The sequence below is a fragment of the Mustela putorius genome, unplaced genomic scaffold (assembly GCF_011764305.1).
Source record: "Mustela putorius furo isolate JIRA1106 unplaced genomic scaffold, ASM1176430v1.1 tig00000450_pilon_pilon_pilon, whole genome shotgun sequence".
In the NCBI taxonomy this organism is placed as follows: domain Eukaryota; kingdom Metazoa; phylum Chordata; class Mammalia; order Carnivora; family Mustelidae; genus Mustela; species Mustela putorius.
The window spans coordinates 24,839,408-24,845,465 of NW_025421385.1; positions in this window are offsets into that span (position 1 = coordinate 24,839,408).

The following is a 6,058-nucleotide window of genomic DNA, read 5'->3' on the forward strand; positions in this document are numbered from 1 at the left end:
CTTGCTCACTCATCAGAAGGCTCGTGCTATTCGATACTTCAGAAGATTATTTTCCTTGTTAGGTGACGTGTCAAGGGAAGGGGAGCTGGCCCCAGCGTCAGGTGACTGAGTTTTGCTCCCGTTTCTACTGTTGACTCAATCAATGTCCTTGGGCAAGTCATTGAGCCTTTTCATGCTGCGGTCTCTGGGTATGAAATCTGCCAACTGCATCATATGAATTTGAACCTTAGTGCCCTCTGGGATAAAAATAGGAAGGGGCCAGGTGTCCATGTGGCCCCAAACTGATGGAATGAGGAGGACCATGGGACCTCAAAGCTGTCCTTGAGCTGCAAACTCTGTAACAGGGTCAGGCCTCGGGCCTTGGTCCAGTTGCCTGTGGGGGTCAATTCTGCCACTTGGATTTTTCCAAAAATAAAAGAAGACACTGCATTAACCACCCAGCCTTGTATATTCTATCTGCTCCATATCCCATATGCCTTTGTACTTCCCCTGTTGGGATACTCACCATTGACTGATGTTATTCGTTTGACCTCACTGCCCTGGAAACGTCTCAAGGGAGGGGACCTGTCTGCCTCGTGCAACACTGTACCGTGTGTGGGGAGGACATGCCTGGCAAATAGAAGGTATACCAGATATATTTGACAAATGAATGGATGAATGAAGGATTGCTGTCTGGCCTCAGCAATATCACATTTCTGTATCACTGAGGCTGCCTATTGCCAGCTAAGAACATAGTGGGATTGGATTATCCCTAGCTCTTCAGAGCCCTGAGCCGCACTATGGAATGATAATGGAAGCGCGTCTCAGACCAAATGCTGTCACTTGTACATAGTTATCCGTTAGAAGACCCCCCCAATATTCAAGCACTTGGTTCTGTAAGCTCAGCGAAGTCCTAGCCCTCTGAACTTTTAGGTGCTCTGTCCACCCTTGACATGAAAAATTCTCTTGACAGTGACAGGGCAGTATTCTAAAGATCAGATTTAGTTAATAGTAGGCATCCAGAGTTATCTCAATTCACGGCTGAACACAGGACAAGTTCCGGATCACGCCTCTGATTTCTGAAAGGTGACCAGGGAAAAGCTGCCTAGAATGTTAGATTCAGCGGTCCTAAGAGTAGAGAGAGCCACTAATGTTTTAGCCAGTCCACCTGTTTTGAATACAGTTTGGTTCAGCAGTAAAAGCCCAGCTCTAACCTCCTTGATATTAATGAACAGATTGCTAATTTTGCCAACAGAAGTCATTGCTATCCTTCATTTTGCTCATTAGCCCAATGTCTGCTCTTGGCTCCAGATAAAGATGGGTAGAGCACTTGGGGCAACCACCTGAACGGTTCTGTCAAGACGAACTAATGGGAGCTGTAGAAGCCACTCAGACTTTTAAAAAGCAATTAAAAAGGCGCATGAGGCCATGCTTCTGAAAAATGAAGAGTAGTCTAGCCCCAGAGGGCTTTCCTCCTCTTGTGTTCTTTCTAACCCTCGGGGGGATTTGGTCTACTGGCCAGCTTCCCCAGGTGGACCTCAACCTGTGGCTTGTAACAGAGTATAATTTACTTCTGGGTTCTCTTAAAACTGCCTTAGCTATGTAGGTAATTGTGGGTCCCAAGGGAAGTTATCAGTGGGCCCAAGAACCTTTTGGTTCTACTGACCAAGGAAGTTTCCCCCGCTTTCTTTCTGTTCTTGAAACGTCACCGTAATGGCTGCCTTGATTCCTCACAAACTCCTCTTGGCTCTCACCTTCTCCAGCCTCTCAGCTCTGGATGTGGATGCGCTGCACTGCTGACCCACTCCGGAATGGTCAGGAGCCTAAGCCATGTCATAGGGGAAGGTTGGAAGTTATTTGTGCCACACTGACCCTCTGTGTTAGTGTGGCTGAAATGGGTCCCAGAGTTGTAGCAATGTTCTCCCCTACAAACATGCATGTGCCCACACATTCCATAGTGTGGCACTCTGTCTCCGGTGTCTGTTCTGAATTTTGGACAACATGGAGATCCAGCCTAGCTCTTGTTTCTCCTCCGTATAGAACTAGAATCTACCCCAAGCCCAGTACAAAGCATTGCTGGCTCTCAGCAGACCCACCGCCCAGAGCCATGCCAACCCGTCCCACTGGCTGTCATGAATCTCGATGGACACAATACACAGCTTGAGGCTGCTAACTCTTGGGGATATTTTATCCTCCTGGCTACCCTACTGGCAGGAGGCTCCCTTAGCCCTGATTCTACCTGGTTGTAGGTTCTTTTCTTTTCCCACAATGTATCCTGCCAAGCTTGTCCAGTGTATTTGGCTTGTAATGTTATCAGAGTATAGGGTTAATTTTTTATGTGTCTCCAGGGGAAGCAAGTTAATCACATTATCGGTTGTTCCCACTAACCCTACTGGGGGAAAACCCAAAGGAGCAGTTTAAGGGGTTGTGCTTTGCCCCATAGGACCCTGCTCCTAGAGCTGATTGGTTCGGGGGGGACCGCGAACCCACAGGCGTCCAATCAAAACGTTGGTCAGCTACTCATTTCATAACCTGGAGCACACACAGAAAAACTGGGGTAGTCCCCATTTCTTTCTTGGAAATTTGAATAGAAAACTGTCAAGAAAAAAAAATGACTCGGTAAGGTGCTTAGAAACGAGAAAAGCGAGGCCACAAGGGGATCCCAGTGAGCTCAGAGTACCAAATACTGAAACTATGGGCAAGCAAAAGTGGTGGAGAGAAGAGTTTCAAGCCAAGAGAAAGCAGCAGCTCAAAGAAAATCGATCTGGGGCAATGGCCGTGACCCTCGACGCCTGCCACAGAGCCCTAGAATCTCCCCAAACTGGAGTAGCTCCCCAGTCCCAGTGCCACGATGCTGTGAGCCTCCCTGCTTCCCCATGCCTGCTCCTGGCTGGTCTGTGGAAGACCAACTCCATTAGTGCTCCAAAAAAAAAAAAAAAAAAAAAAAAAAAAAAATCCGCCTTCTGAGCTAGCCTGTCTGAATCAACTCACCGCCAGGAAAACCATCCAGTTTTTCTGTATTCTCTATGTGTGCAAAGACAGTGGGGTGTATCTTCGTAGCTTTGCACCCAGCTTTGCACTCAGCACAAAATATGGTACATATGAATGGGTTCTCAGTAAATGGAGACTGAATAAAAGAGATTTTGAAAGCCCCAATCAACAGTCAGGTTCAGGCAATTACTGTCTTACCTTGCAGTATCTTCAGTTTGGCGCTCTAAGTTGAACAAAGGATGTGGCCACATTTCCTAGCATCCCACCTCTTCAGCCTTTCTTATTCCATGAGATTCTAGACACACCGCTGATTTTTGAAAATGCAAATCCTTCCTCAGATTCAAAATCTCCCTCAGGCAGGTAAATTCTACTCCTGTCCAGTTTGCTGAATGGATCAACACACACACGCACACAGGAATTCATCATTTTTTATTTGGGGCAGTCCTTAATATTTTAAGGACCCAAGTTTGTGGTTCTAATCGATTCATCTAAAAATTAACCAGAACTGGTTTGAGATCATCTTCCTGCTTGGAAGTTATTAATCAGTTCAAGCTTCTTCTGCTTTGAAGAAAAGTTAATCTATTATAAGAAAGCAGTAACTTTTTCTTCCAAAGGCATTTATTTTTTTTTTTAAAGATTTTATTTATTTATTTGACAGAGAGAGATCACAAGTAGGCAGAGAGGCAGGCAGAGAGAGAGAGAGGAGGAAGCAGGCTCCCTGCTGAGCAGAGAGCCCGATGCGGGACTCGATCCCAGGACCCTGAGATCATGACCTGAGCCGAAGGCAGCAGCTTAACCCACTGAGCCACCCAGGCACCCTCCAAAGGCATTTATAAACATCAGTTTGGTTCTGAAGGGAGATTTTTAACTTGGAGCTATTGAAAATTCACCATGGGGGGACCATGCATTGATCCCCTCACACACAGGGGACAGCCACGGCCCTCTCTGGCAGCTGGCAGCCTGACGGTGGAAGTTGTTTCATCTGCTTTCCAGCCCATTCTGAGGGCGACAGTAGCTTTCACTACATGCCGCTGGCGGTGACAGGGTGTCCGCTCATGCTGGACCAGGGTCAACAAATGTTTACTGTCAAAGTCCGGGTGGTGAACAGTTTAAGTTTTGTGGGTCTTACGGTCTCTATCTCCGAGACTCAAATCCGCTGTTAGAGTGCAAAAGCAGTCACGGACGATATGTAAATGAGTGAGTTCCGGTGTCTTCCAAGAAAACTTTATTTATGATCACTGAGATTTGACTTTTATATCATTTCAGGTGTCACAAACTATTAATCGTCTTTTGATTTATTTTAAGCCACTTAGAAATGTTAAGAGCTATCTTTGTTGAGCAGGTTGAACCAATACAGGATATAAACGTGGATGCAGCTTGGAGATCCCTGCTTCCTGACCCACTGGAGCCCTGGGGGATCCAGGTATAGAACAGAGGCCTCAGATGAATGTGGTGGGATCCAGGCTGGGAAGATTTGTGCCTCCCACCGAAGGCGAGTCCTGGGAAGACGTGAATCTCCTATGGAAATGCCACCCATCTCATGGAACATCAGAATAACAGTGGTCAAGGGAGAGACCTGGAAAGAAAGGCCAGGAGCTGGCTCTGTGACAAGCCCCAGAGTCAAGAGGGCCAAGGAGTCAAAATTTCGGAGACCCTGTTTGAAGGGAGTGTGGAGGAGGCTGGCTGGTGTCCAGCAGATTTAGTTCTCTGGCCTGAGAAGAGGTACTTATCTGGGCCTACAACCAGGGGCTGACGGGACAGGGTTTCCTCAGTAGGGACAGCAGAGTCGGTGGCTGAGGCCCACAGGTCTCACGGGATAAGGCCCTGCCCAGAGAAGAAGCAGCCTGCTCCCCTCCTTTAGGTTTCCTCGAGCTGGGGAGGAGAAAAGAGAAGGAAGGGCTCTTCTCTTCTATCACCGGTACTAGACATCCTGGAGGATGCAGCAGAAAGTGCACTGAGCTCCGTCAGGGCCAGTGCTGAGACATGGGGTCTCTTCCCAGTGGCAGCATCTGCCCTTCCTTAGAGAACACTGCTGTTCACAAATGAGGAAGACTATTTAAGAGCCACACCCACCCCTTGCTAGGACAAGAAGGGTTTCTCAGACCCAGCGGCAGGATACCTGAGCCCCTCCCCACCTAAGGGACTGCACATTCTGAGATGGGGGGGGGCCGGATAGGGAGGATGTCACCGGACAGGGGCAGGAAACCCCACCAGCCCTAGTGTGCTGGCTTCCTGTGGCGCAGTGACATCACCCTGGAGATAGGAGGCCTCACAGAAAAGCTCCCCGTTTTGCAGTTCAGCCTCCTGGACTGAAGAGCTCTTGTGAGCAGGGCCACGGTCTCAGAGAGATTGTTCTGGAATCTCCTCCCGATACTTGTTGATATTCAAAGCTGGAGTGAGTACTGGAAGTGACGCACTTGCCTGCCCTTGATTCACTTCCATGAGAAGCAAAGCTTTGCTTTCTATGAGCCTCAATTTCTTTACCCACCTTACTGTTATTATGTCGTATTTATTTAATTCTCCCAGCCCCTCCTTCCCAGCTTTTTTTCTACTGCTGAAATTCAATCTGCAGAGATTAAAAGTTGTAGAGTGGGTATGAACTTTATAGAACCACCATAGTGCAAAATCTTAGGTGTTAAAAAATTCAAAAAAGCAAGTATTTATTTCCTAGAACTGAACTTATAAATTCAAGATAATTTTTCTAAAGATTTTATTTATTTATTTGAGAGACACAGAGAGAGCACAGAGGGGGAAGCAGACTCCCCGCTGAGCAGGGAGCACCATGTGTGGCTCAATTCCGGGACCCTGAGATCATGACCTGAGCTGAAGGCAAACCCTTAACTGACTGAGCCACCCAGGAGCCCCTAATTCAAGATAACTTTTGCTTTAAGATGTAGATTCCCTAAATAGTCCTCTTCTGGACTCTCCCCGCCCCTCCCCCTTCTCCCCGGAGGCCATCTTAGTTTCTGTGTGGGAAGCGAGAGCTCGGTGCAGAACCTAGGCCCTGTAGAGAGGAGTTTCTGGCTCACCACTATCCTCCACGCTCCACTGGCATCTACTTAGCCAGAAGCTGTCACATCTTGTCCTC